Genomic DNA, 11817 nt, shown 5'->3' on the forward strand with positions numbered 1-11817 from the left:
TTCTGGTGGGATTGCAAAATGGTCCAACCACTCTGGAAAACAGTATGGTGCTACCTCAGAAAGTTGGAAATAGAAATACCATATGATCCAGCAATTCCTCTACTTGGTATTTATCTACCAGAAATACAAGCCATAACATGAGTAGATATATGCACACCAATGTTCATAGCAGCACTTTTTACAATAGCAAAAACATGGAGACAGCCTAAGTGCCCATCAATGGAAGATTGGATAAACATCCTTTGGTACATACACACAATGGAATATTATGCTACCTTGAAGAATAGCAAGGAAGCTGCAAGCCACCGCATAACATGGGTGAACCTTAAGGACATTGTTTTTATGTTGTTGTTAAGCGCTGTGGAGTCAGTTCCAACCCATAGCGACCCTGTACAGGGTTTCCAAGGAGATGCTGGTGAGCGTGAACTGCCAACCTTGCAGTTCAAATGGCTTTGCAGTCTGGTGCATTAACCCACAGCACCACACCAGGACTCCTTAAGGACATTATGCTGAGTGGAATAAGTCAGTTACAAAAGGAGAAATATTGCTTAGGACCATTATTGTAAAACATTAAGAAAAAGTACCCACACTAAAAGGAAAAAATAATTCTTTGTTGATTACTAGGGTATAGGGAGGAAGGAGGGAAAGGTGGAATACAAGGTAGGGAATTGACACAAGATAGTTTGGGTGCTGGAGGGAAGGTCAATACACTAGAAAGGGGAGGGGAATGGAATAACAAGGTGAATGGGAAAATATTTAGGCAGGTTTGCATGGGTTACGTGGGACAGAGGTAAATTGTGATGCATGCTCAACCTTGGAAAACAGAACTCTGGGATACAGAGATTGAGGCATGGTTTGAGTGGGTAAAAGAGTGGAAATAATGTTAAGATGATTGGCTGTCTTTTGAATTTTGTTTTCCCTTGCTTAATACTGTAAAATAGACACTTGAGGGGCAGAGAAAGGAATAGACAGAAACATTACCACAGAATGCTTGCAAGGCCATCTTCAGTCTATAACTGGTTGCTATTGTTGTCAAGTGCCATTGAGTGGATTCTGACATATAGCAACCCTGTATAACTGGTTGTTGTTGTTGTTGTTGTCAGGTGCCATCAAGTCAGAACCGATTCATAGAGACCCCATGCACAGCAGAACGAAACAATGTCCGATCCTGGGCCAACCTCACCACCGCTGCCACTCCCGAGTCCATCAATGATGCCACCTGGCCGATCCATCTCATTGGAGGTCTTCCTCTTTTTCTCTGACCCTCCACCCTACCCAGCATGACATCCTTCTCCAACGATTGTTTCCTCCGGACTACATGTCCAAAGTAGGAGAGACGAAGCTTAGCCATCCTGGCCTCCAAGGAGCACTCTGGCTGCACTTCTTCCAAAACAGATCTGTTGGTTCTTTTGGCAGTCCATGGCACCTTCAGTATTCTCCTCCAACACCACAACTCAAAGGCATCAATTCTTCTACGATCCTCCTTATTCACTGTCCAGCTTTCGCATCCATATGAGGCTATTGAAAACACAATGGCCTGGGTCAGGCGCACCCTACTCCTCAAGCTGACATATAACTGGTTAGAATACCTAAAATGGAGCAAGAATTTGCCCAGGGAAACAGACTTCCTGAGGAGCCTTTGCAATGCTTAAGACCAGAGGTGGAATCCGGATCCCCATCCAGAATTTTCTGAGGTGGGAAATTTCGACTTGAAAGGACAAGCAGAACAGCCTGGAGCTTCTAGAAGAGCAGAAGATGCTTCTTAAAATAAAGACCAGCAGGAAAAATAAAAAAACAATAAAAACAATAATGGTAGTCTGATTGACAACTACAAGAACAAGCAAGTCGTTCGCCTTGGAGCCATTAGGGCAAGCGGTCAGGTCCCCTCAGGGCAAACCCCATCCAAGACTGAGACTCAAGGGTAATACATGAGCAAGCATGTGGTCTGGCTGGTAACCACGTTAGTCTACAGATATTGGAAAGTGAGGGAAAAATAACAATGAAGTTGTTAGCTAAGTCTTACCACGTTCAACAGACTCCAGTCCACCTGGATTGAGACCTCATTGGCCAGCAGTATGGTGAGACCTGGGGACTTCTGGACCCATGGACAAGGGCATGGGCACAAAGGACTAGTGCAGAGAGTGAAGTGTCCAGCTGATATGAAGTGAGGGAAGATGCACAAGAACACTCATACTTGCAGATAGCATCTATTTGACCTGACTTCAATGGATGAATGATCAGAATTCAACTACAGGAAGAAAGAAGAGGAAAAAAAGAGTAATCTGCTACAATTTGATGAACTTGACTTATACTTATTGATGTAGTTGCTCGAAAGAGGGAACAAACCTTTACAGTGAGGATCATTCCCATCCCCTCGGTACACAGGGTTGACAGTGATGGGCATTTTAGACATTGGCTACCCAAAATGGGGGGAAGCACAAAGGCACAAAGTGACTGGCTTACAAGCTTTCAATAAAGAGCCTAGTTTCAGAGGGTATGGGGAATGTAGAATGTCCACTGAGTGGTTTCCAACCTGTCTGAACGTGGCTGGTGAAAGGAGATGGCGATAAGGCTCTTGTGGTTCAACAGTGAATAATTGCTATCAGGACTGATTGTGAGTGTTGCAAATGTAAAGGTAGATGTTTTGTAACAAAAGGAGGGGAGAGGTTGATCTTGCAGTCCAGCAGCGGAGGACCCCGGGACCATCAAGGGAGAAGAGCAGAGTGTGGGACCCTATCCAGAGAAGCAGTTACACCAGAAATGGAGGCAGAGATAATGTCGTGGAAGGATGGAGCGGCTGGGGACATTGGGCTCAGAGTGGGAGAGGGGCTGTGTGATGAAGGCCGGGAGGTGGGCTTTGTGGGTTGTATCCTTTGGTTTTTTAAATGGTTGTATATTCCTGAGTGCTTTGGTATACTTCCCGCCCCCCAAAAAACAAAACAAAAAAAACAACAGAAGGAATAGAAGCAAATGTTGTTGAATGATGATGCATGGAGGGGATTGTAATCATTGTAATGAAATGACATAAGATAGGATGAATGTAAAACTGATGTTCTCCCATGTAAACTACCACCCAATTCACAATAAAAACAAAACAAACAAACAAAGAAAAGAATACTTCCAATTAAGAGACTTCTAGAGTAATTTAGACTTTAGGAAGACATGTTATTGTTGTTGTTAAGTGCTGCAGAGTAAGTTCCAATTCAGAGAAAACTTGTATAGGGTTTGTGAGGAGTGGCTGGTGAGTTTGAACACCGACCTTGCAATCTAAACTGACCTTGTGGTCCAGTGTTATCCTACAGTGCTACACCAGGAGGAGTTATATTTTATTAGCTCATTTTACGTTATTAAAAAGCATAATTAATCTTTTACTAGTACTAAACTGACATTAAAATTTAATATATATTTGACTCTAAAATATTTTGGTAGTCTAAATTTACCACACATTTATAGTTGTTTTTGATGTATTTTTAACTATATCTTTGTTCTAAAGGTCAAAATGGAATTGCTTTGCAGGATTATAAAACAACAGCTACAAACTTCTTGTTAAATGTATGATAATGAGACACATATGAACTGTTTTCCTACAGACTGGGTTCTACAGTGCAGACCAAGAAGGCAAGGATGGACCTTTGGCGGTTTGTTATTGAGTTCATCACTTTTTGGAGACTAATATAGGTTGCCAAAAGTTTAAAAAAAAAAAAAAAAGTCAATTTATCTCTCAGTAGAATTTTATTAGAGAATTCAAATTGTGTTAATTACGTGTTATAAGTGTTGTCTTGAAGGTTAGCCAAGTACTTGTAATTTTAATATTAGTTTTCACATTTCTGCTTGTCTCCTTTAGTTGGTGTGTAAGTATTTAACAAGTTGCATCAATGACATCTAAAATTGAATGAGGTTGTTCCCACCTAGTACTATTTTGGGATTTCAGGAGATTCAACAAAGATTTTTTCCTTCCTCCTTAGTTGAAAACTTATTGAGTGAGAGAATTAATAAGTAAAGAAGCCACGAAGTTAGGCAGAGGGAGAGATGGAGTTATGTAATTTAAATGAAATTTGTTGCTGTTGGTAGGTGCTGTCAAGTTGGTTTTGATTCATAATGACCCTGTGTCCAACAAAACACTGCCCAGTCCTGGTCCATTCTCACAATTATTCCTATGTTTGATTACATATTTGAAGTCACTATATCCATTCATTGTGTTAAGGGCTTTTCCTCTTTTTCACTGACTCTCTGCTTTACCAGGCATGATATCCTTCGCCAGAGACTGGTCCCTCTTGATGGTATATCAAAAGTACAGAAGATGAAGTCTTGCCATCTTCCTCTAAAAAGCACTCTCAAGCATCCATGTATTGCAACAATGGGCTTTCTACTAGTCTATAAACTATCACTGAACTCATCCTCAGTGAGACTCCCTGGAATGTGCAAAAGTCTTCCAAGTGACACTCAGGGTACAAGGAATTCAGCAGAATGGGTGTCCTCCATTAGCTACCATAATAGAGCAGATGGGGCAAATCAATGTCTACCCAGTTCTCTCTCCTAAATTCACTGTCCTGGTTGCTTACTCTCTTCCCATGGGGAGCTAGAATTCAGAGATGTTTAGAAAAATCCAAAATTCCTAAGAGGTGTGTATAAGAAATAATCCTAAGGGGCCACATCAATTGGTTTTCTTCTGTGAACTCCATGCTATCAAAGAACTATTTCTACCAAAGGAACATTAAGTAGTAATATTATTTCCAGTTTGAAACCAAGTCAATTAAAGGGATTAACAAGAAATAACTAATAATCATACAAATAAGTTAATATATGCTTAAAAATAAAAAAAAGAAAAGAAAAGAAAAGATGCTTGAGATTTTACTTAATGTCCTTTACATTTTTAGAATATTTTGTGTAGAAATAATAATCACGACTTACTTCGGGATACTGAAGATGTATAACCACCATTGCCCTCTTCATCTTCTGAAACACTACACCACTTGTTTCTTTCACTCAGTCATTTAGCTACATCAAATGTTAACAAAACACAACATATCATTCCTTTCTGCAGCTTTCATACTTAATATAAATCACTGACCACTAAGTAGGAACGAACCACATCAAGTTTTGCACTCCTGTTTCAAGAAAATTCTATCAATAATAATAGCAATAATAATGTTGAGAATATACCAGTGGAAAATGATACTCTGGGCTCTTAATAGTTCTACTCTATCTCATAAGGTCACTCTAAGTTAGAATCGACTGAATGGTAGTTCGTTTGGTTTGGGGATTTTGAGGGTGCAACTCTAAAGTTATGCCCAAGCTCTATTGATTTATAATTCAGAGATGTAGGATATCTTCATTATATATATTTGGTTTATGCAAAAGTCTACTAAAAAAAAAAGTCACTAATTTCTCCCAGATGGTGTACTTGAGTCTTAAAAGAAAAAGAAAATTTAAAAATCAAAATGCTTAAGTAATACTACATTGATAACTGGAATCAACTGTTGTATTGTTCTAAAATCATCAAATTTGTATGTGGTAGAGTGTTCTAGATATTTACAGATGCTGAGGTTAAAATAATTTAGTTTATCTCTGTTGTTGTGTTTGTTAGATGCTTTGGAACTTGCCATGACTCATAGTGACCCTCTGTACAACAGATGGAAACACTGCCCTGTTCTCACAATTGTTGTTGAAACCCACTGCTGTAGCCAATTCATTTCATTCGGAGTCTATCTTTTGATGACTCTCTACCTGGGAGTGTGGTGGCTCCATGAGATAAGTACTGGACAATGAACCACAAGGTTCATGGTTCAAGCCAACCAGTTGTTCCATAGGAGAAAGACGAGGCTCTCTTCTCCCACAAAGATGTAAAGTCTTGGAAACCCTATACAGGATCGCTATGAGTTGGAACTGACTTGATGGCACTTAACAACAACTATTTTACCTAGGACAATATACTTCTCCAGAGACTGGTCTCTTTATAATAACTTTTCTAAGGCAAATAAAATAAAGCCTCACCATTCTTGCTTCTATGAACCATTTTGGTTGTACTATTTCAAGGCAGATTTGTTTATTCTGGAAGTCCATGATATATTAAATATTTTCCCCAAATTCCATAATGCAAACGTTTCAATATTTCAGTTGTCTTTACTCATTGTTCCAGTTTGCTTCTGTAGTAGTTAGATGCTATCGAGTCTGTTCTGACTCACAGACCCTATGCATGACGGAATAAAACACTGCTCAGTCCTATGCCATCCTCACAACTGTTGTTACAATTGTTGTTATGCTTGAGTCCACTGCTGCTCATTGTGCCAAACCAGCTCACTCATGTAGTGGTGGGGGTGGGTGGAGGGAGATCTTCCTCTTTTTCGCTGACCCTCCACCTTACCAAGTATGATTTCCTTCTCTCAGGACTGGTTACTCCTGATAACATGTCTAAAATATGAGAGATGAAGTTTTGAAGTTTGGCCATCCTGGCTTATAAGGAGCATTCTGACTGTACTTCTTCCAAGACAGATTTGTGTGTTCTTCTGTCAGTGCATGGTACTTTCAATATTCTTCTCTAACACCATAACTCAAATGTATCAATTATTGTGTGGTCTTCCTTATCCCTAATCTCATTTTCACATGCATATCTCCGTATGGAAAGTGTTGTTGTTTTTGTGGTTAGGTGCCATTGATTCAGTACTGACTCATAGTGACCCTATGTACAGCAGAATGAAACACTGCCCGATTCTGGGCCAACCTCTCTACTGTTGCCATGTTAGAGTTCATCGATGCTGCCACTTTGCCAATCCATCTCACTGAGAGGACTTCTTTTTCTCTCACCCTCCACCTTACCAAACATGATATCTTTCTCCAGCGACTGGTTGCTCCTGACAACATATCCAAAGCATGAGAGACAAAGTTTGGCCATCCTGGCTTCCAAGGAGCACTCTGGCTGCAGTTCTTCCAACATGGATCTATTGGTTCTTTTGGCAGCCCATGGCACTTTCAATATTCTCCTCCAACTCCATAACTCAAAAGCATCGATTCTTCTATGATGTTCCTTATTCACTTCCAGCTTTCTATGCATATGAGCTTATTGAAAATACTGTAGCATAACGGTTATGAATCGGGCTGCTAATCTCAGGGTCAGCAGTTAGAAACTACCAGCTGTTCTACGGGAGAAAGATGAGGCTTTCTGCTCCCATAAAGATGGAAAGTGTTTAAGGCAATTATTTACTTAAATTTTTGAATGGAGGATTATGTTACCAGTGTTTCTTGGGGAGGGGTAAAGTAGGCCATTATAAAACAAATTAGTGTTTACTACACATATTAACTTATTTTGCTGAGTAAAGGAAATAACAACAAAAAAAAATACATTGAGTTCAATGCAACAAAAAATCAGAGGTGGTGTCCTCTTTCTCATTTTCTTCATGACTGTGTAAACACAGACTATATGTCTGTTATAAGTGTACCTATGACTACAAACTTTTTAAATTAAAATTTAATTTTAAAGGTAAAATCTTAAAAATATAACAATTGTATAGCTTCATGGTCACAAGTTCCCTGAAAAGCAGACTCCTAGTGAATTCCTAGTCATATAAAACACTACCCAATACACAAGTTCTTCCTTGTGTATTTCAAAATGCTGAACTAGGAAGAATAACTATAAATAGGTCTTAATTTATGATAAATAGGCTTGAAAATAACAATTTTCCTACAAAATGTTGACGTTTAGTCAGTTAAGCTAAAACTTAGTATGATTTTATCAGAAGGTCTTATTTTCTTCTATTCCTTTCCCCAAAATAAGCACAAAATCATTCTCAATGATTATGTTCTATTCTACTTCCAAGTAATTTTCATATTTAGGGCCGGTTTTCCAACATCATCTTCTTAAATCTCCTACTGGGGAAAAAGAGAAAAATATGAAGAAATTGCAGAAAATCGATAAGATTTTTTTCCCCCACTGATACTGTCCAGTCCTGCTTCTATGGCCAATATGGTAATGTATAGTCTAACCATTATCATTTTCTTCTTTCCAAGTATCATGTTGTTGTTAAGTGATGTCAAGTGAGTTCTGACCATAGTGACTCTGCATAGGATTTCTGAGGAGCTGGTAGTAGGTTTGAACCTTGCAGTTAGCAATCTAGTGCTTATCTTACTGTGCCACAAGAGGAACCCATTGCCAACACTCATAGTCAACACACTTTTTATATTCCCAAAAGATTCTATTACGGTAAATTAACAACACAAAGAATGATTTGCCAATCCTTAATAATTATTAATAGATTGTTATTATGAATACCAAAAATTTCTACTTTCTTATGACAGGTCATTTAACCTATTGTGTTTCTATGACTGTTGCTATTGTTGTTAAGTCGCTTCTGACTCATAGCAACTGTGTATAGGATTTCCTGGGAGTGGCTGGTGTGTTTGAACCACCAACTTTTTGGTTAGCCATCCAATGCTTATTCTACAGCATCACCCATATTATATTAAACTATAATATTTTCAACATCAAGGGAAAAATTGCAAAATATACCATAGAAATAGGAGAGAGTTGAATATAATTATTTTTTTAATTAAATTTATTATAACCGTGATATTTCTTGAATTACTCAGTCTATTACTGTTATTACACTACCTAATAGTAAGGTTCAAGTAATACCTTACTTAAATGCAAGGTATTAACATAACATACAAATTTAAGTACTCTAGAATAGATTAGAAGAAAAGTAATGGATGCAAAAGAGGTGGAAAAAAAAGGAGGAAAGGAAATTAAGAGACCCTGAGAATCTAAGTGCTTTAACAACTGTATGTCTAATCATTATATGATATCATCTGTATTTTAGACACGAGCAATATCTACTTCCACAGGATTACAAGCAAGCAAATCTTACACGTCACTGCTACTCTGGCATGTGGAGTCACTGAGTCAGAATGGTCTTGAAGGTACCCACCACCAACAATGACTATAGAGTTAAAGTTAAGAAAGAGAGCAAAATTATCCTGAAATGCAGATGGCTTTAGAATTACTCTAAAGACATTCCTGCCTCCGCCCCCTCCCCCTGCCACTTCAGATGGCTGGAATATGGAGAAAGAGATTTCATCTTTTTCTAGGAACTTAGTTCCTCTAAAACAGAGGGGTCCTACTGTACAAACATACTATAAAAAGAAATCTGTAAGGTAAAACTTAAGATTTGTTTTTCTTTTAGTTGCTTCACAAGGACCCGGAGTTCACCTGCCCACACCAGGTGATATTCATATGGAAAGCTCCATGAAGACATTTCCTAAATCCTCCCCTCTTTCTCCTTACATCCTGGGTTCTTAATAAGGTCACTCCATATCTCTTCAGTGGAAACCCTCCTACTCTTTCCAACCTACGATCAGTTGTCTCCACCTTAAATTTAAGCCAGATAATTATAACTTTCTTTTGTTTCAATTTTTGTCTCTGCTCTTTAGGAAGTTGTTGTTGTTGTGGGTTCTGATCCATAGCAACCCCGTATAGGTATGTTTATGTGGTTTATGTTGTTAAGTGCCTTCAAGTTGGTTCCAACTCATAGCGACCCTACATAGGATTTCCAAGGATCAGCCCGTGGGTTTGAACCACCAACCTTGTGATTCAAACTGACCTTGCAATCTAGTGCTTATCTTACAGCACCACAGTTTCTACTATATTAAATGCTGTCATTAATGATTATCCTACAGCCCAACACGAGAACTCCTCATAAGTATTTACTATAATAGAAATTGGAACAGATTTTTAAAAATACGTATTAGTTTCTTTAGAAATATAAATAATAAAACAATTACACTTTAACCTAAACAATAGGTTTAAAATATGGTGGTGGTGGCTGTGTGCCATGGAGTCGGTTCCGACTCATATCGACCCTGTACAGGGTTTCCAAGGCTGTAAATCTTTACGGGAGCAGAACACCTCATCTTTCTCCCATGAGAGGACTTCTAAAAGTTGATGGAAAAATTCCATTTTTCCAAAAACTTTTTGAACCTTTCTCCTAGCTACTTTAAAAAATATTTTTTAAAGCAGAAAAAGTGGCATTATCTTGTATTTTTGCCACTCTCTAATGTTTGACTTAATAGAAAACAGTCTATTTCTCCTATTTCCTTCTACATTCAATCTGCTGTGATATGTAGTTTTGGTTAAAATGTAATTAAAACCCAGTCTTACACAGATATATAATTAGAACATGAGGAGTATATTAACAGCTCTTAAGTTGTTATTTTTTTTTTTTTAGTAACAGAAATATTTGACACATAGTAGTTTCTTAAATGTCCATTGCAAAGTGTAATTAGAAGGCATAGCAATGAAATTTTCCTATCAGTTACATGAAAATCCAGTGGTCTTGCACTTTGAAAGGATTTGAAAGGATTCTGTAGTAGAAAGCACCAATCCAATGGAAAACATCAGTTCACTAAGTTATGCAGCTCTTGGAAAGTTATTCATACTTCATTGTGCAATATATTTAAAAAAAAAACACACACATTCATTAATGTCATCATGGATTCTGTCAGAAAAGTCTTGAAGTATCTGAAAGCTGTCACAAACACGGTGGTAGATACAAGTTTTTCAAAATTCCAATTTTCACTTAAGTGCTCAAATTTTATCACAGGCAACAAAAGCTATCAGTCGTTTTCCTTGAAGTGACAGCTTCATTTTGTTCATTGTCAAGAAAATGTCTGCCAAGTACCCATGTATGAATAGCCATACTTAGTCAATCAGTCATTCTTTCAAGTAAGTAAAAGGTGCTCCATGAAAAAAGGTGCTAGCTCAGCCTGAAATACAAACAATCACGTAAGTGCTTTTGCTGGAGACACCCATCTTACTCTGGGACACAACAGAGGTGTTTTATGGGTGCAACCCATTTCAACACACAGAATGCACCCAAGAGTTGAGGTATAGTAAAATGAAAATTTTAACTGTTTCTTCTAGAAAATTATTATGAGAACCTGACTTTCCCCCCCTACTGAAAGCACAAAGCAATAAAAAATACACTCTTCATACAGGCTGGTGCCTGATTTAGATGGCAGTGGTGGATCCATAGTAGAATGTTCACCTACTATTCAAAGACCCAGAGTCCTGGTGTGGCACTGTGGGCTAATGCACCAGACTTTAAGCCATTTGAACTGCATGGTTAGTGGTTCAAGCTCACCAGCTGCTCCTTGGAAACCCTGTACAGGGTTGTTATGGGTTGGAATCAACTTGATGGCCCTTAACAACAACAACAATGCAATGACCCAATGGACCCTAGTGTAGGATACGCACTATATGGTTGCCAGTTAAGACCTACCAGCCACTCTTGGAAACCCTATACTTGGAACCAATTCTACAGTACTTAACAACAACAACAATGTGGACATCTAGGTCTGAATCTCTGCCAGTGCAGGCCAACTGCAGCCACCACCTATCTTTCCACCACTGTGAGTCTGGACACGTTTCCATGGGCTTTCCAAACTAAGACAGACAACTACATCTTGATTCAGGCCCCAGAAGTTTTGTACACCATTGCTTTTTCCTTTTTTCCCCACCATGGCTTTTGTTTTTACCATCAGTACAAAGAAGTTTGCTGGTTGCTGGCAAGTAAATTGTGTGTGTGTGTGTGTGTGTGTGTGTGTGAACTGAGTGATAGCTTACATGAAAGAACAATAGATTTTCACCCATCATTTCATTGCAATGATTACAGTCTCCTCTGTGCATCATCATTCAACAATGTTTGCATCCATTCCCTCTGTTGTTTAGTGGGGTTTTTTTGGGGGGTGCGGTATATAGAAAAGCGTTCAGGAATATATAATCATTTAAACAATCAAAGGGTACATTTTTAATGCCTACCTCCTGCC

This window comes from Chrysochloris asiatica, unplaced genomic scaffold (assembly GCF_000296735.1).
Source record: "Chrysochloris asiatica unplaced genomic scaffold, ChrAsi1.0 scaffold00164, whole genome shotgun sequence".
Taxonomy (NCBI): Eukaryota; Metazoa; Chordata; class Mammalia; order Afrosoricida; family Chrysochloridae; genus Chrysochloris; species Chrysochloris asiatica.